General features: G+C 41.0%; 1 long non-coding RNA gene across 2 annotated transcripts in view; it reads right to left on the bottom strand.

Moving 5' to 3' along the window:
- LOC124850989 overlaps positions 1–19,913 on the bottom strand; it is a 78,288-nt gene that overhangs the window by 3,060 nt on the left and 55,315 nt on the right. The window contains exons 4-5 of one of the 2 annotated variants that reach the window (XR_007032097.1): positions 15,767–15,836; positions 15,595–15,648 (exon numbers count right to left, since the gene is read on the bottom strand). This is a non-coding gene — a long non-coding RNA (uncharacterized LOC124850989). The remainder of the gene's footprint in view (positions 1–15,594; positions 15,649–15,766; positions 15,837–19,913) is intronic. The other variant, XR_007032098.1, reaches the window with a different exon arrangement.

Genomic DNA, 19,913 nt, shown 5'->3' with positions numbered 1-19,913 from the left:
ATCTGTGCTTCCTCCAGCGAATTCAAGGTCACCGAGATTTACAATCAAATGGCTTATGACACTTTAGTAAAAGCCACCCACGGCTGATGACAGGCAAAGAAAACGAGTTGGCCACTTTAGAGGAATCCGCTTGACCTCATGCTGTGGTCCATTACTGGGATGCACTGTTGTCTGTTTTTATTACGACACCTAACAAAGATATGCACGTTAATTTCCGCAGACAGAAGGTTGTTACGGATGGCATATGGAGAAAGAGTTTGATAGACAGACAGTATATGTTACACACAGTATAGCAGATTATGAGTATGTTTCGAGCTCCAGTCAAAGTGCGGTTACAGTCTACTACACAAAAAGAGCAATTAAATATGATTTAAAGGCCAATCTGTAATGGCAGTGTGCTGCCCCCTATTGAAATATTATTGCCCAACTACTTTATGTTTTAGATGGTGATTTAGTGAGGTGTTCTGTCTAGTTCAGTTTATTTCTGTCGTCACGCTGAAATTTAATGGCTGAGTTTTGATTTAAAGACTATTTAACTGCTAAACATGTGTATGCCTGAATATGGAGACTGTTACAGCTTTGCTCTGTTTGTGAACGAAAACAAATATATACTTAAAAAAATCAACAGCTCATTTACCATCGATAAGTCGCCTTTAATGAGAATGTCTCAAAAATTAACATATGAGCTGTAATGTGCAGGCTTTGTATCAATCACTTACAAAATCACAATACCAACACTGGATATGAGGCTTGTTACGTATGAGCTAATATTCAATGCATGTTTACTTAGCACTCACATGGAACACTGTTGATTTTTAAGGGACGCATATGGCTGCCTTTTATTGTGCTCAATTCAACGGCTTTAAAGTAAGATTAACATTTTTTTGATCAGCAAACTGTTGTATAATGTTTCCTCACTTAAGTGCTGTACACTGTGCTGCTTCTGCTGCAAAAAATGTCTCCTCAGTGCGGTTCACAGACTGGCAGGTCAAACGCGAGGCTGTCGCAACAATGTTTAGTGAGAGAGCCCTTCCTGCTTTTAATGGCCTGACCTACATCCCAGTTCAGAGAGCTAATAAAGGCAGTCTGGTGTAGGTCCTGGAGCTGCACAATGTCACTCACAGATGCCCAACTCAGCAAGATCCGGACTGCTCAATTAGTTGCTTTTATAGGCCCCACTAATATGCATTAACTCTCTTTCAAATGTATGAGCACAGACATACAGTCGCGGCTGCTGCCGACATCAGCCAGGTGACACTGCTGCTGTTGTTGTTTTTATAAACCTTTGTAGAACAGAACAAGTTTGGCATCATGAAAGTCTACTGTAGAAATGAAAAGAGAGTCGAACTGAAACAGAAATACATTAATGTCGAAATTCAATGGTGGACTGTAACTAAGTAGATTTACTTAAGTACTGTGCCTAAGTACACAACTGTGTATCTCTATTTCATTCTACTTTATTACTCATTAATAACTGTCAACTGAACTGGTTCCAGTTTCTTAGAGGTGACTATTTGTTGCTTTTATCACATATTTAAGACTTGATGGTGGTTTCAGACTCATAAAAAATATATATATAAAAACATATATATGAAATTTATACAGCTAATGATTAGTAAACTAATCAAGAGGATAGTTTCAATAACATAGTTTCAGTAACAATTTCAATCCTGGGTTTTTACTTTTAACAGATTATCTTCATAGTGTGGTAGTATTAGTTTGACTTTTTTTTTTAGAGAAAATATGTCTTTCTCCACCACTGGCATAGTATATAGACATCAAAACATAGCACACAATACAGCACAACAGTCATAGGAAGCCATTTGTCTGTGTAAATCATAACATTTACCCAGAATCATTCTGCTGGCCTCAGCTCCGCTCTTGAACCAAGACAACAGATATCTCACCACAGAATCCTACACAATCTGGTACCACTCCTCCCACACAATAAACTGATCTGGCACACAGCAAGCTGAATCAATCATGGCACTTTATTATCCTGTCACTAGTCTGCTTCCTGCAAGTGTGTTTACCCTGTCCATGGCCCTGTGATTGTGGCTGTTCAGTGTACATTAAGACAGACATAATTGAGATTGTGGGCGGCCGAAAGTGCAGGGCTCAACCTGTTGTCGTTAATCTGTCATATTGTCGGGAGTCACAGCAGCGATGACCCATAGGTGGCTCCACCTTGGAGGCACGGCTGATGGGGCTTTGTTGTTCATGGCAGAGGGCCTCACCTATTTTAAGTTTATTGGTTTGCCACCAACGGAGAATTCAAGGAAAGTGTGATCTATCGGCCAACCCCTGACTTCAATTTCTCCGCTCTGGTCCAAATCCTTGTTCGGTACTTAATGATTAGGAGTGACTCTTTAAAAACCCATTGCCTCAACATTACATTCTAATATTCATGATTTGAGTGATTAAGCGTCAGACTAGTTTTCTTCTTTCAAAGTGTTGGTGGTGAAAAACAAGCCAAAAAACTCAAAGGAGCAAACAGTCATGCACGGCATAATGAAAGCTTGATACTGCTCTTTGTAATATACTGAATTATACATGGAATCAATCTGAATTAATTGGTAACCCTTCAGATAGCAGCAGTCTCTCTTTAAATTAGATTACTGATGGCTGTGCTGAAAATTCACCTTCACTTTGTATAAATTAAAGCTCTGGAAAAGCATTTACAAAATAACAAGATATAAATGAATTCAATCGTACTGTTGGAAAAGGTGCTTTTTACAATCACACAGCATATTAGAAATAATAGCTAAATCTTGCCTCAGCGGCCTGTTATTAATTACCTGGCAAATAGGACCTGTCTGTTTTGAAACTGAGTAATAGTGGTGGCGAGAGTTCACCAAAGAAAATTAAACCGCAATCAAAGTACATTTCTGTCATCATAATTCTGATTGTCAGGATCACCTTTCCCAAGATGGCTCATAACTGCACAACAAACCCTGGCTTTTATTAAGTGGCTCAATTTGCTGCTGTTCATATTTCATATTTATGTTGTGGCACAACAGCGTCATACATGTATTCCACACTCTCGTTATATCTGATATGCAACTTGATTTATTAGACATTGGACTATGAGATTTCTGCCATGAATCTGGATTAAACTCATAGTTAGAGAAGACCTCTAAAGAGTAATCTGCTGCCTCCTCTGTGCACAGCAGCACAATGTTTATGCCACACCGACACGGGAAACTGCAGTTATAACACCGAGCTCCTGGAAGGTTTTAATCACATCATGCGTGCCTTTTATCCAGCCTTGATTCGGCACTGCAAAAATTCACAAAGCAATCACTTAAATCTCCGAGAGGATGTAAGTATCTGGCTCTGTCATCAGAGCGGGGCTTCTTTTATAGTGGGGGGTTATATCAGCCTGGAGACCCATAAGTTATGAAATGTCAGGATCCTATGCATTCTAATTGAGTGTGGAACAGTTAATGGCTGTGGAAATTCAGCCGCTTGACGTCTTATTCCCCCGTGTGCCGTTTCACAGCCAAGCCCATGAGCCTCAATTAAATGACAAAATGGGCCCATTCTTGAAAATAACAACAATAAAAACACAAGCCTATATGGCAATAATATCAGGTCTCACCTTGAATCAACAATGGTCACAGCTTGCAAATGGCTAAACAGAGACTGCGATCGGAGCAGAGACAGTGGAGCCTATGTGGGATGTTTCTTAGCAGTTTGATACAGGAATACACTGCAGTGGGTCTGCAACTAAAGGATTTTCATTATTGATTACTTTGTTGATTGTTCTCTGATTGCATCAATTCATTATTTGGAGCATTAAATTTCGGAAAGTAATAGAATATCCCAAAGCCAAAACTGACATTTTAAAACAGCCCGTTTTGTCTGCGCAGCAAATATTAACTCTGGTATCATCAACAAAGACAATGAAAACATGAAGATATTCCTATTTGAAAACCTGTAAATTATTGGCATCTTTGCCTCAAGAGGCTATTTGTCCATTTTCTCGATCAAAGTGAACCTAGTGCTAGTGCTGTTTGAAAAGTAGTATAAACACAGTAAAATCCATAATACCAACAATACAAAATGTCAAAAAATACAAAAAGGAATGAACAGTACAATAAATGTATGCAATGTTAATGTTTCAAATAGTATGTATGATAGTATGTAGCGTACGTGGTCATGTTTGGGATTGGGCCTCCATCACCGCAACCATGCAGCCCATGACTCTGAGCAACGTGCTTGGTGGTCACAACAAAGTTTTGATTGGTCTTGTTGGTCACGATTATCCCGCCCCCAGCCCCTGTCCTAAGCGTTTCTTTCTTCAGAGGTTTTAATTTGCCCACTTTGCTCTTTACGATTAAATGGATGAAGTTGCAGAACTCGTCAAGTATCCAGTAGACAGCTGTTAATGCTAATGGTGGCTATGTATCAATAGCAAAACTTACAAATAGATCCATTAAAAATGACTAAAACAATTAAACGATGATCAAAATCATTGGCCATTGATCTTCTGTGACTCAGCTAATTGATGAATCAACTAAAGAGTTTCAGCCCAATAATGTTCATGGAGTATACACTATGGTAAAATGTCTTTTACAAATAAATGAGAGACAGATTTATACTTTCACTTCAAACTGACATACAGCAGCTAAAACTTGGCCTGTTCACTGCACTCAAGGGACCTCAGCCCTACTTTTTCCAACAAACTAGATCATGTCCCAAAATACCCCCACCCACCAAAAACTTAAAGTTACCTATGTCTTACTGAGTGAGACTAAAAATCCAGAATCAATATCACCTAAACCGAAGCCCATTTTCAGCAGATGTCTGCAATCCATAAATACACATGGAGCATGTCCTATTAAATCCTGTGATATGGTGAGGGGCTAAATATTGACCCAATCCTGATTGGAGTAGATTTTTTTCTCACCCTTGCTTATTGTTTTTATGACTCTTTGACTTTAACCCCTTTACTGCTTCAATGATTTCATGCAACAAACAATAGCTTTTCAATAATTCAATTTACAGCTCTCCATAAATGGAATTCAAAGGACAATGCTGCTGCAAATGAACACGGGCGATGCTGTTGGACGCCAGCATCACCCTGGTTGCCAGAGGAAAGTGAGAATATTTATTTTACGGTTGCCTCACATTCCCATTAAAATGAGGAAGCTACATTTCCAAGCACGTGGTGTAAATGTAATATACAGAGTTGAAAGAGACAGATGGTAGAGTGAAAGTCTCCTGTGGCAACACTGTGTAATGTTACCACTGCAGCCACTGCCAAAGAAAAAAAATCCTCCCAACACCATCTGAAGCCAGATTAGATCCATTAATACATGTTCATGTGCAACTATCACATGTCTGTTCACATACATGTTCATGTGAGCGGTCGGATCCTGATGCACATGTGGCCACATCTTGTTCATCATTGTGCCAAAAGGCTGAGAAGTTATATGTGGGAATGGATCTAAAGTACAAAACAGAAACAAATTACCATCCTATTTATTTATCCAGGCCTCTCTGTCAATCACAGCATTAATCAGTAACTCATTCAAATTTTGAGAAAATGAAGGATGCATTCCCTCCAATTTTCAATTTGGAAGTGGCAACTATGGCCATGATGAATGTCTGAATAGTCCATCTTCTTCTCCTCATTTCTCCTAACCTTTCTTGACAGCGCAGATATTGCCTACCTGGTAATTTGCTCTACAATAATTGTTACTGTGAGATTTCCCCCAGCTTTTAACAAGCATTCTTAACACCCTCTGTAGGTGACAAAATGCAATTACAAACACAAGCGCCCCGTCGTGACTGGTCATCAGCAGCTGCCACCTCCATTCCCCAGCCCCAACAGGTTACATTAATGAAGGAAAAACAAACAAACACATGCAGACAGGTACGGCAAGCGTTTGCGGCAAATAAAACTTTAATTGAAAGATATGAAGCTGCTTTATTGATTAACTACATCAGTGATTAAACTGTACGGGTGACGTTTTTTTCCAGGCTCCCTGTTTTGTTCACTCTCAGAGATCATTTATTGTTGCGCGACCCTGTTTATTGATAAGTGTGTTTGATGAATGCAGATGCGGCTGTTTGGAGAGGGGGCTCGCTGATGGAGCGATCATATTGTGCGAAACACCGGGCTCAGGCAAGAACAGCTGTTGTGGCTCCGTCCACAGGGACGCCATGTTTCCCCACCACCCTGAGTGCATATGCAGCCGTACTGCTGTAAAGCTGCAACCAACACACTAACAGCATCCTAACAACTCTATGAATTTTATGACACATCACCAGAGCGCTCTCATCTCTGTCCAGCACTAAAACCTTAATTATTGAACTAATTGCTGTGTCTATATCCATCTATTGTGTTCAATAGCAGGCTTATCCTTTAATTAAAGGGATTATTAACCTTTAAAATGGAGCCATGTGGGATTAAGCCCTTGGATGTTACAGTGAAATGCATTTTTCTTCTCTAAGATAAGATGAGAATGAGGTACATTGTTTCAGTCATAATCATAAGACTGTCAGGTGGCTCATAGCCAGGGTTGGTTGGTAACAGATTACATGTACAGTAATTGGGATTACATAATCAGGGCCCAGTTGTTCAGAAGTAATTGGAACAGATTTTGTCTGTCGAACTACAAACATCTTGAATATGAGTTGTTCAAAAGAAAAAAGATTGCAAAATTGGATTACATCACATAATACAGTCTTGGTTTTGATCTGGATCAAACCTTCATTACGTTCCATTCATACGTTTTACTACCTTTGATCCAATGTTTGATTATCCTGATCCCAGCAGAAGGTTCGGTTCAGGAATAAAATTAAATAAAACAAAACAATTTGTTTTTTGTCGTATATGAATATACGTTTACTTGTTTCACACTTGATTTGTTCAGCCATTACAGTGATAAATTAGATTAAGTAGAGATTAGCAGTCCTATTGGGCTTTTCAGGACAGTTGAGGGAAAAAAAAGATTTTGTCTCCATAAAATAATCCCCTGAAGAAGCTGTCAATATCACGGAAAAAAAAATATACAGTGCATTTAATTTTAAGTCATTTATCACTGTATAATAATTAAAATGGCACAATCATCAGAGAGGAACCAGTCCCTCACTCTGAGCGAATGCTGGAAGTTGGTCTGGATCTTCAGTCACTGACTCAGATATATCACAGATGGTCATTCAGTCTGATAACAATGTCAAACGCGCCGTATGTTTCCATTCACAAGCAGTTAAGGCGCCTGTTCAGAACTCCATTTAAGCGCTCAATTGCACATCTTGTTTTGCAGTGAGCAGTGTTGAAGCTTGACTGCTCACCTGTGTTTGCTGCAAGAAAAGGTCAGACGAGGGGTCAGACTGTTTAAAAGACATTGACATTGAAGGGAGTGTTGGTATCGTTTTATTATGCTGTTTTCTGTCTCTTCAAATAAAACCATTTAGAGTGACCCCATGATGGCTCTTCTACCAGTTGTTCTTCATAGCTAGTAGCCCACATTGTGATATGTAGTCCCATTTGGAGCACTGGTGATCCGGATCTTGAAAAGTTAGTATCTGGATCAGGTTGATCCAATCCAATTTTGCATTGAGAAACCGCCACAAAACTTTAATGTGACCCAAACCTGCTCATAGCTGCATTACATGTTAGCTTTTATAAGGAGCTGATTTACAGCAGTAATATGCCATCATCCATATCTCCTTCCAATTAAAGTCTACAGAATGCTGACACATTACACCTGGTGCGATACCAATCAGTGCAAAAAGATGGATGATGATACATATCTGACCAGAGAGAATCTAAACATGGTGAGAACAAGGTGAAAAGGTCATGTGTCAATGGTAAAAAGAACAACCCAACTAATTATAACACAGACGGTGGGATCATTCAAGGCCTTCAAGGCCGCTGGAGCAGGTGAGTTCAAAGTCAGCATAAGTGGACTGTGATTGACAATCACTGAAGATCTTGAAAAAATTAAGATCCTGTTTTCGGACGCCAAAGTGAGGTGGATTGGTGTGGCGGGGATTAAATGACCCCTCATTGGATCTTAAACTGAACACGTGCTCTGATTAGTAAATGGACACACAAATGTCAAAGTGACACCGTCAGTGTCACAGGTGCTGCTGTTGTCACCGAATGCAGCATCATTTTGTGTGATCAATACCTGCCCCAATCAATAGTGCAACACAACTAAGTAGCACCAATGAGGCAAACATGAACCACAGCTGCTCTCAGACAGGCCAGACATTTTCCTGAAATTGACCAGAGGGGCTGCATGGGAGAACCCAAATACCTGGAAATGTTGCTCCTGAACTATTCCTGCCAGCCCTCTGGTAACATTTCTGGAAAATGTCAGAAAACAAAAGGCTTTTCCGCAGCGTATTTATCACCATGTTCTGCCTCCAGCATGCTCTACACAGACGCCACAGACTGTCCCAGAAATGTTCCTGTTGGTGTGATCGCGTCCGACGCGGACAATCTTTTTTTTAATGTTTCAAATAGTATGTATGATAGTATGTAGCGTACGTGGTCATGTTTGGAATTGGTTCTCCATCACCGCAACCATGCGGCCCATGACTCTGAGCAACGTGCTTGGTGGTCACAACAAAGTTTTGATTGGTCTTGTTGGTCACGATAATCCCGCCCCAATTTCTTTTTTCATATATGAAAGGCAAACTCTGGAAAATGTCCGGACCCAATATTCTTCACATTTCCGGAGTTCATGTCTGAAAACAGCTCATGAGCAAGAGACCATGAGGCTGAACACGCTCCGCCTCAGCTGAGTCGAGCAGTTAAAATCGAGAGCTGTTTGCTCATGCCAAAGCCACGCTGCATTATCCAGAGCAAGTCTTCATTTGAATGTCCTAATTAGTTAATTAGTTGGTGGTTAAGGATGATACGAGCATCTCATCAATCTCTCTATCTCTAAAAATAAACACCCGTGAGTCATTAGAATACTGATGACTGTGGGAAGTGTCTGTGAGGATGAGAGGTCTGCTTGTGACACTCCATATTTCCTGGAGCCGCCCAGCCACATGAAGAAGTGAGCATTGTATGGATGACAAGCCAAGCATGACGTAATGAGTTTACAGAAAGTCTGAGGAGCTCAATTAATGTTTTTTCATGCGTAGCTTTGTCCGGGAAAACCATTTACTTGTTTATCATTGATGGGAGGGAAAATGTGAGTTAGACGTGAGAATGAAGGTTGTTTAGACTCACAAACCATCAAAACAAGTTCATTTAAAGGACGTGTGCATTACGATGTTTCTTTTTTAAATTACAATGGGACTTTTGTTCAAGTGACCGTTTTTTTTATCCCACCAACCTCCTTAGATGTCATGTGGACTTTTAACAATTACTCTGGGCAAAGAAGCAGCAGCAGCGAGGACAGCGAGTTTGTTCCTCATTTCTGCGGTGGAATATATGAGGGAAAGAGCCGGAAAAAGGGGAGGAGGAGGAAAGAACTGGTTAAAAATAGTTAGCATGTGGCAGCGTATGATTGAGTTTCCAGGGCTCTGAAAATTCACTCTAATTATTCAACAGTATCCCTCTGTCATCCTTCCCTGTATGCTTTCCTTTGTGTGGGAGTACAAGTGACTCCAACTAATATACATAATTCTGCTACTTAATTGGCACGATCGGGTGAAAGTGGGCTAGGAAAACTCCTTAGAGACTAATAGGGGCACATATCATTGGCTCCATCAGAACAGTAGTCCCATAGGTGATAGAAGTCAGCAAATATTTCATGAGCTGTGCTATCAAAGTACCTCACCTCTGGAGTCCTGGGCACCATCCTGCAAAGAACACTTCTGAAACAGTTCGGCTGTCAGGTGTATTTATAGCCGGCCGGCCGATGACTGATGCTAATGCCACGGAAATTATGCAGTGCACTATCGCTGTCATAACAATATGTTAGACTTAAACAGGAAGGTTAACTAAAGTAGTCATTTAAGTTATAAGTGGGCCACTGGCGTACGTCTGCGTCCTCAGATATGGATTCAGCTTCGCGCTGCAGTAACTGGTCCTAGATTTAGCCTCATGTTGATTTAGATCATTTGATGTTAGATGGAAAGATATTCTCATTGGGGGATTAAGTTAAATCACCACTGAGGAAGAGTTAAAGGTAACCCCGATGCAGAAGTTGGGTTAACAAAATTATTGAAAATGCACGTAACATAAAAACTTAAAGGAGTTTGTCTCAGAAATCATGATATGTGTAAAAAAAAACTCCAAATCACAGCACAGGGATTAACTCATTTAACACCACAGAGCTACAACTTCAAAAAAGTCAAAATTTCTGCAACACCAACCCAAAACAAAATCGATGCTTCGCATGTGCACATCACATCAACCTGAATGAACTGAAGTACCTCCAGTTGACAGGCCATTTAATTCACTGTTTGCTGAACATATTATGCAGAAACCCCCATCTTAATCTGCCAATGTGCTGAGATTATCAAATTAATTCAAATTTCAAGGATTTTCTAGAACCTTGTATCATTTTTGTTTTAAATCTATAAATTAGAACTGTTGGCGAGAGGCAGACATTCACTCCACTAATTACATGCAAGAAAAAACAGGAAAAGTGAAAAATACTTTATCTGCTGGACTTGTGGCATACAGAAATATTTTGAAATACTTAGAGGCTGCATTTTTGAAATAATACAAGTCCCTATCCCCCACCACAGTCCGTGTTAAAGTGCTATCATGAAGCACAGGAATTGTTTCATCAATCAACCAATCTGCCAACCTGTCAGTATATTCCTACAGGACAAGGCCCTTTAACCTTCCTTAAAAATGAAGAAAAAAAAAAAATTATTGGTAACTTCCTATTCTCCAGCTGCACAATCACTGAAGTCAGCAGCTGCTTGGCTGAGGCCACAACCTTCTGCAAAACCATTACACTAAATGGTTGGATTGTAAAAAATAAACGGTTCACACTATATCAAAAACAAATTGTGGCCACTGCAGCAATCAATTTTTGACATTTCACCCCTATCTGTAGAGTTCAGTGACCCTGGCTTTTTAAATTTACTGCTCCGTACAGCCTCCATCAAGGCGTTTGTCAGCAACACGTTTTGCCGAAAGTTTCAGTGTAACATGCTGCAGATCATGACATGTAAGGATTTAATGGGCCCTTGAGCCACTTGTGTATATCTCCTGTCGTTCACACAGGATAAATATCTTAGTTCTTGATGTAATAACACGGGAGGAGATTTGTGGATGAGACCATTTCTAATCTTAGATCTATTAAATTGCTTCTGAATGAATCATCAAAGCCATTGATGTCACTGTGGGCTTGTTAGCTGGATCCTGGAGTCAATAACAATTTCTGATGGGGTTTGTAGGAATGGTCACAAACGCTCAGGTTTTATGAACGATTGTCAATTGAAAAATATATATAAAGGTGAGAGTACGCCATTTTATTTACATGTGACTGAAGAAACAAGTGGTATGTAGTAAACCTTTGAAAGGTTCAGTTCTGCGTGCTTCTGTAGAGCCGGCCACTTCATAGCACAAGATGGCATGTCAGCAGTCAGGGAAGAGGAAAACAACAAATGTAATCCCACATCTTTCTTTTTGCAGGAGCAAACACAACCCACCGGGCCAGGTTTCTGTTGAGAATGAGAGAGAAGAGAACCACTCAAGCTCAGGATTCCCTCTAAGCAGCAGAGATGACTTCCTCCATTGCGGTGAGAGGCGGTTCTGTTAGCCCGGGGAGAGGGATCATGAGTACAATATTGACTTTAAATTACAGCAATAGCTGCTGCTCATGCTGTCTCAGGACCATGCTGCGGATCAAACACAAAGATCACGCCAGGATTAGGAGAAAGCCACTGACAAGCGCCGAGCCGCCTCTCTGCTGCAGCAGCACGCGCATTCACAGAGCACCTCCCAAATCTCACACTAAGCTCTCCCCCACCTCTCCACGTGTAACGCACAGACCTAACATTCAACTCATTTGGATTTCAAAGACAAAATTGATTACAAACCAGATAATCGATACACAAGGGGTAAAGGGAGCTGGTCGTGTGCGTGTGTGTGTGTGTGTGTCTGAGTGAGAGTAGACTTTGTCAGATCTATTCTGAGGACGGCAACATTTCCTCCCCGAAGGTGAAGACTCTCACGTTTGCGCACAGGATACAGCCGTGTTCTTGCAACGCCTTGTAACTGCGCTTTTATTTTCCTTTTCCTGGCAGTTAAACACAAATAACAGCATGGATGATGTGCTGGGATTCATTGTCTGTGCTCGGGGAGGAGTGCAGGATATGACTGGTGTGATAAATGATCATGCCTCGGCGTGACAAAGGAACTGCGGCACAATCTGCATGTGCTCCATCCTTTTGCCATCATTAGGTGTAATTGGGACTCACGGCGAGGCGTGTTCTTTTTTTTCCCCTCTGTGGAAGTATCAGGGAATGAAGCTGCTACTCGTAATAGGACAAGCTACAGAAGGGAGACATGTCCAGGCCACTTTCTACAGCAGTAAAACTATGTCCTTATATCACACTGCTGGCCTAAATGGAAGCTCAACAGATACGTGCATGTGTATCACATCAAACCTCCCCCTCATGTCTGACCAACTCTATTGTCACATCACGCTGCACTTTTCCATGTTGTGACGTTGACCTTCCCCTGCCAGAAGAACCTGGAGCATGTTCCTTTACTCTGCACACAGAACTATGCAGAAAAACAAAAAAACAAAACACCCAGTCAGACATTGATTGCAGTGCTGCTCATTAGCCATGGTGGGGATGCGTGTGGAATTTACTGCGTTCGTGTAACGAGGTTAAACGCAGACTCATGATTCTAGTATTCATGCAACCCCTGTTTCCTGCAGCACTATTATTCATCATTAAGACAAGAATATCTAAACAACACAGCCGAGAATATGCAGCAAGTTTGAGACCTAACTGGCAGAGTAATAATAAACGTTCAGGGTTGAAATGAGAGAACACAACGCCCCCGTTTGTCAGCAAAAGACCCCCACATGCACTCTTGAAACACAGTGGACTAAGTTCTAGCAGTAGCAGGAACACAAAGTCTTTGTTCCATGACCTCAGTCTGTGTATCCTCTCCCCTCCTTTGAATCAAAGCCCCCCACACCATCTTTAGCATTTAGAATTAATTGCACAGTTATCTTCAAATTAATTCCTAACTGTTTTACAACACACAGAGAGAAAAGGGCAAACCAATTATTATTCTGTTTTCACCTTACAGAGGGGGATATTATGCAAATGATCTTCTCTACATGAGAAGGAAAAGGGGCTTTATTTTCCTCAGCAGATGCTGCCTAGACAGTCTAGCATTCTGTGGGGGACAAGAAGAGGGGATGCTGTGAAGATCTGATCGCTCCACCTGGCTTCCCACCGACTCCATATCCAAGCAATAATAGAAAACACACTGATTAATTATTTATTTCAAAGAATCCTTTTTTTTCTTTTCTTTATCCCATGCTGGACAACTAAGGTTAAAGGAATGTTCCGAGTGCTGTCTGGAAGTATTTTACAACTTCTGCACTTACGAGCTAGAGGTGTTTCTTGATGGAACACAAGGTCCCTTGGCTGGGCAGACCGGCAAAATATTTTATTTGCTACATTCCCAGGAAGAGAAAACATACGAAGACCGAGCAGCGAGCCTGCGAGGCACACATCAAGATGTGGCTGACAGGATGGCAATGTTGGGGTTTCAGAGAAGATGGGGGGCATCTCACCTCCCTCGGCTGCGCCGCATTTCTTACCACAGCGAGTGTTTATTAATCTGAGACCTTGAGACCTCGGAGAAGTTGCTAAATGAAAACTAAAACACAGGCACTTAGTAACTCAAACTTCTTAACAGTCAAGAGTCATAATAGTTTGCAATGAGCCGCTTTAAAACCAGCTCCCTCCTCTTCCAAGGTGGAACAAACAAAAGCTTTAATGAGCTGTAATGATGAGTTAAGGTCAAATCACTTATCATCTTTACAAATCAGGAGAAGATGTGCTCATGGAAATAAGCTCCCATGAGTATCTATCATCATCTCAAAAAACTGCATGCGGCGGCACAGCTCCAGGTGCTCGAGCAAATTGGGCTTTCGATGTGGAATGGATCAAGCGCTGGCTCAATATTCATTATTCTCTCTGACTCTGATCTGCTGTGGTTCTGCGAGTGGGTGAGGGTAATTGTGTACCTCATCGTGCGCGTGTTTGGACCAAAACTTAATCATGATGTCAGGCTGTTAATAAAAGGTTATTAAAGGAACAAAGATCCAGGTTTTACATATGTTAGGCAGGGAGGTCCTGGGAACCCCTGTCTCTGAGGTAAACAAGGGGCCTTCATGACAAATGATGCCCACGCTGAGATCAGATAGTTAACAAGAGAACCCCTTATTAACCAGGTCTGCATAGATAATTGGCACTTGAGCCTCACGTTTTGAATCTGGCCTGAGCAGTGTCATTTATCAAGAGCCCCAGCGTGCTGTCAGGTCTCCGTAATAAGCTGCAGTAACTGATGAATCAAGATTAAGCAGATAGATTGAGAGAATGAAGGAGCAGAAAATGGGACATGGCCACATTGCAGGTGACTTAGCTGGATGTTTATAACATTAAAGTGGCATTATATCTCACAGGGAGGGATCTCATCCTGCATCAGGAGCTAGAGTTGTCAAACAGGTTCAGCTCGACAGCATGGTGGTGAAGAGACTCGCCGCAGATTACAACACTTTTCTCTAATCTGCATATATTTTGCAGCTGTTTGACCTGGAGAATAAGAATTTGTCAATTGCTTACCAGTGTGAGGAATCGTTGCTGCTTTCATGATATCTGACTGTGGGATTTAATTTCTTTTATCTTTTATTTTTATTTTTGGTGCGTTTGTCAGAAGGAGCAAGCAATTTGAAGATGTCACATTAATCTCTGGAAAACATGACATTTTCAAAACTAAAAAAATCAAGAAAAGCCCTGTCAGATTAACTGATAATGAAAATAATCATTCGTTGCTTTCACATACATGTGACTCACAAACGACAGTTACAGAGCTCATTGTTGCTTTGCTTTCAGAGATTACTGAGTTGAACAAATTGTTGTTGTTGTTATACAATATAATCAGCATTAGCTTATTGTTGCTCTCAATGCTTACAAGTATACCAATCAAAATAATGAGAGCGGATACAACTTCATCATCAGGGGAACATGAGTATCTGATTGTAACTTGCAGGAAAGTGGTTTCTTGTGGTTTAATGTAATAAAAATGTACATACCCTTGTGTGTGTGTGTGTGTGTGTGTGTGTGTGTGTGTGTGTGTCCACCATCCCTCCTTTTATCTCACTGGTATATAAGTGTAGTTAATTACAGATGATGGGCCGGTGATCAGCTGCAGGTATGGGAGCCACCTCAGGCCTCACCCAGCCCTCCACCTCCAGCTCTCCTCCACTCTGTCAGACATGTTTGGCAGCGTCTCCTTTCCCTAAGTCTCCAGCTGTCCAGTGGGGTGCGCCAAGTCACAGCAGGAGTGCCTGCCTCTCCATCTACGGCCCATCTCTTTCTAGGAGTGTGAGATGTGTGCGTGTGCGTGTGTGTGTGTGTTTGGGTGGCGGGGGTGGAGGGGGTCGTCTCTGTACTCGCATTACTCACTAGCAGACGGAGTGCGCTGCCAGCACCCAGCATGTCCGCCCACGCGCCCCTGCCCTGCCGGTTAGACCTCACGGTTGGAGGAGATGATGGAGAGAATCTGGGATCCAGGAGGGGGGTGGATCCAGAGGAATCTGAGAGACAGAGAGAGACAGACAGAAGCCCAGAAGCTTACCTCCGTCCCACAGGCCGATCCTCGGACAGCCCGACCTGATATGGTAGTCTGAAGTCTCCTTGTTGGTTTTCTTTGGGGGAGAAGCAGGAGGGGGTGTTTTAGTGAAATGAAGGCTTAATGGTTTGTTTACTGTATTGTTCATTTAGTGTACTCTGGATTACACAGGCATCTTTCTTATTAGCAAAGTAGCTTGGTTTTGATGTGGACAATGAAATTTAAATTCATATTTGTCTAAAATACCACTGAAGAATTTATACTTGTATACTTTACAAGGGTCATTAATGTAAAGTATTTAGAAACCATCAAATAATTTGGACCTTAAGAGTCTAATTGCAGGAAGTTAAAGAAGAATCCTGTGCTTCACATCTGTTTAGAGTATATTTATTTGCAGCATTGGCAGACTAAGCGACTTCGAGCACAAAAAGAAAACAAGATCACATTTATATCCATCTTTTAAATGTGGCAATTAGTCTTATGTTAAAATGTAGGTTGATGCTGAATTGCAGCAAATTATTCTTGACAACTACTTAGAAAAACAATAAAAAAAACAGAAATCAGATAATGTTCATCATCATCATTGGGACAAATTCTCAAACAACAAATCCTCATCCAATTATAAATAACTACAGAGGGGCTCGTTACTCGCAGCCGGCACTTCCTACACGTGCCCACAGGGGGCTCTAGTGTACCACAGAATTTTACCGCCCTCAAGTACGATAGCTGCTGCTTATCAGAGACAAGGGCGCTGATTGTGGTGAGGGGAGACCTTTTGAACTGCTGTGCTGTACCATTGATATAAACATTACCCAGGCTTATACTCAAATCAGAACCTAAGCATAGTGTAATAGGACAAATTAAATGCAAAACAGGGTAAAAAAATAGTTAAAAGAAAAACAGACATGTGCTCACAATGTAGCAACGCACCAAATAACTGTAAAAAGCTGAAAGCCTGAGTAAATACACACCTTTTCTCGATCCTGATATTTCTGACTATATGTATTTGTGAGTGTGCGTGTGTGTGTGTGCGTGAAATTCCAAGGTGGTGAACAGTACTTGATGAGCTAGCTCTGGAGACCTCTGAATTTTAATGATGTTGGAGATGATATTGTGTGTCCTTCAGCTTGTTATACTGACACAAGCACTCCATAAATCATCATACCTAGCTATCGTAAAATCAATACCAAACTGCTATCTCAGCGCTAACCCGTAATAAGTTTTTCAGCCGTCTAACAGCTTAAACTTTGCTGTAATGCCGTTCGACCTATAGGTTAAGATCAGAGCATGCTTAATTTGTTTTGTAATAGAGAGTTTCTAATCGTTAATGAAGCACCTATTAGGGAGGCTTTTGTTGGCACATTGGTGATCAGTTGGTGGAACAGCCACTGCAATTAAGTTTGAATCTTTGTCCTGGAGCAAAAAAAGGAAAGAGAAAATAAGAAGGGGGGGGGGGGGGGGGGTTTGGAAGAAAAAAAGGGCAAAGCTTGAATGGTCAATAAATGTTAATCCAGTCAGAACTCGTCTGTGCCTTTGAACAGGACTCACGCTGGGTTTTTTTCACATGTACTTGCTTCATCCCTCCCCAGGAAAGGCCATCCCTTAAGGATACTGCCACTGATCCTGAGACCAGACTACCACTCACTAATAAGGGCCCATGTGTAAGCAATATTGTCCACATTAAACACATTATTACCAGGCTTTGTGTAACACACAAGCCATAAATACACTCACAGAAATTGCTCTTTAAAGAAACGGAGGACCCTGATTCCCCCACAAGAATGCAGAAATAATGGAGCTGCTATTAGGTTAATGGCGATAAAGTTAAAATAAATCAAAGGCGCCAGTGCAATTAGTTTGTTTTATGGTTTGACGGATGTAAAATTCATTACTACTGTCCGGTTTTTGCAATGAAATTATCCCTGCATGCTTTATTCAAAAGACCAAACAAGGTGCAAATAAGAAAAGAAAGCTGAAATTGACAAGCCTCATGTTTCCTTGTGGTGGACGAGGCTATTTTCCATCTTCTTTTTTTTTTTAAGGATGATAGCTATAACTGGGGCAGTATTTCTGAGACACAACATATGTAAAAGCCTTTGCACAAGAGAGAAGCCATTGCCACAATTTCTGAAGCGTAAACAGCTTATGAAAGTCAAATGGATGTGTGGCATAATCTGACATGGCGAGTCGCCGCCGCTTCAAAAACATCCCTAACAAACCACGATGCCCGACAAGAGCGACAATAGTTGCATGTTTTTAAACGCTCCACAGGTGATGGAGCCGCGACATCAGCCAGTCGCAAAGACAACAAATGAAATTAACCAGGTATACACGAGAAGCCGCTCCTTTTGTTTATCCTTCAGACAGAAACGTACTAGTGAACAGGATTAAACCGAATACTGTATATTTCATGACCGCCAGCTTTCACTTCACACTCCGGTGGATGTAGCATTTACAAAAAATAAAAAAAGCTGACACGGGTCACAACCCCAAAATTTCAGGTTCCAAAGATTAAGCATTAAAGTGACACGGCACCACTTTCAGCTTGCAACTCATGTTTTTTTTGGCAAGGGGAACACCCACATACCCATGGTTTTTTGGGGCTGCTGACGTTGGCTTTGATTTACACGCAGTAAGAGGTGGTGACCAATTGTCAGAGGTCTTGCTGGCTGACCCTGAAACATCTGTGTTTAGGGTCTGTTGCTGATTAGACAGCAGACAAGGCAGCTAAGAGCACAATATAACCCTGGCGATAGAGCAGCGCCGGAAAATACTGAATGGCAGCTACAATTGATCTGATTTTTGATGTAATGTTTAGGAAAGAAGGTGCAGGTTTTCAAGGCTCTATAATAAAACATGTTTCCTAACAAAGCAAATAGAAATTGAATTCCATTCTGCCATTTGTTATTTCATGCTTAATCTTTATTCTCTCCTGTCAAAATATTATTTCTGAAACTGATGCAAAGACCTAAATCACGCCAGCAACAATATCGGGGTTGCTTCCCTAACTAAAGGGGGAAACTCACCTCAACAGAATTCTACAAATGTTATATCTAATAATCCAGGTTTTACAATAAAGTGCCATAATGTAATTTTCAGAGTATATTTTTTTCTTAGAAAAAAACAAAAACATTCCAAGATATATTAATTTATTTTGTTTCCTAAAATATTACTTAAATGCTGATTGTTACCACTGTCCCACACTGTTTCTGACAGACTGCTTATAGCTTGTGTGTCTATGACAATGTTTATTTATTTATTTATTTAAGAGAAAAAGAGAAATTAAACTCTATTTTTTTGGGAAATAATAAAAAACAATTGGTGAGTTTAAACCTAGGTCTTCCCAAAAAGACTACAGCTGCTGTAATGTTCAAACATTATTATTAACATCTGCAATGTTTGCTTTGAATTAATTCTCTTTCATGGTTTTAACTTGGTGGTGACATTTGTTCATGTTCACACACTGAAGACAACCAGTACAAGATCAGAGGTAGAACAACTGTACATGATTGATTTCAACTATGTGGTAAAACTTCTCTTCGATAAGGGCTGCGTTGGAAAAGCTTGAGGTATATTGTTTTTAGAGCAAACAAAAAATTGATCCTCAATTTTGTTTTTTATTAAGAAATGAATGCAGCATGACAATACATCTCTGACTTACCTTAGGTTTTGCTACATCTTCAATGTTATGTTTGCTCATGACAACGGCAACAGTCAAAAGACGCTGAGATGGGGCGAAATGCAGTGAAATCTTATATTTAGTTGCAAGGCTAAATTGTAGTAACCTGGTATCTTGCATGTCTGTCACAGGCTTCCCATGTAGCTGTGACGGGGCTGTTAGGGACTGGCGAAGCCCAACCGGGGCAGGAAGCAGAGGGGAGGGCAGGGGAGGATTTACACTTAAGGCCAGAGCTGGGATCCGTCAGTGTGGGCGGGTCAGGCCGTCTTCATCGTGACCTGCCACCTCTGATGGAGCTCTGAAAAGAGCAGGCTGACCCTAATGCTGAACAGACGTCCCTCACTGTCACGAGCCTGCGTCATCTGAATGGACACCGCTTACTGTAGAGGAATACCCCTTTGTTTTCACTGTCTATTTGTGATATTTGTAAACTATAATCTCTAAAATATCTATATGACTTTATGTTTAACTAAA

The sequence above is a fragment of the Scophthalmus maximus genome, chromosome 14 (assembly GCF_022379125.1).
Source record: "Scophthalmus maximus strain ysfricsl-2021 chromosome 14, ASM2237912v1, whole genome shotgun sequence".
Classification (NCBI taxonomy): domain Eukaryota; kingdom Metazoa; phylum Chordata; class Actinopteri; order Pleuronectiformes; family Scophthalmidae; genus Scophthalmus; species Scophthalmus maximus.
Note: the sequence above shows the minus strand (reverse complement) of the source record. Positions and strands in the feature narration are given on the sequence as shown.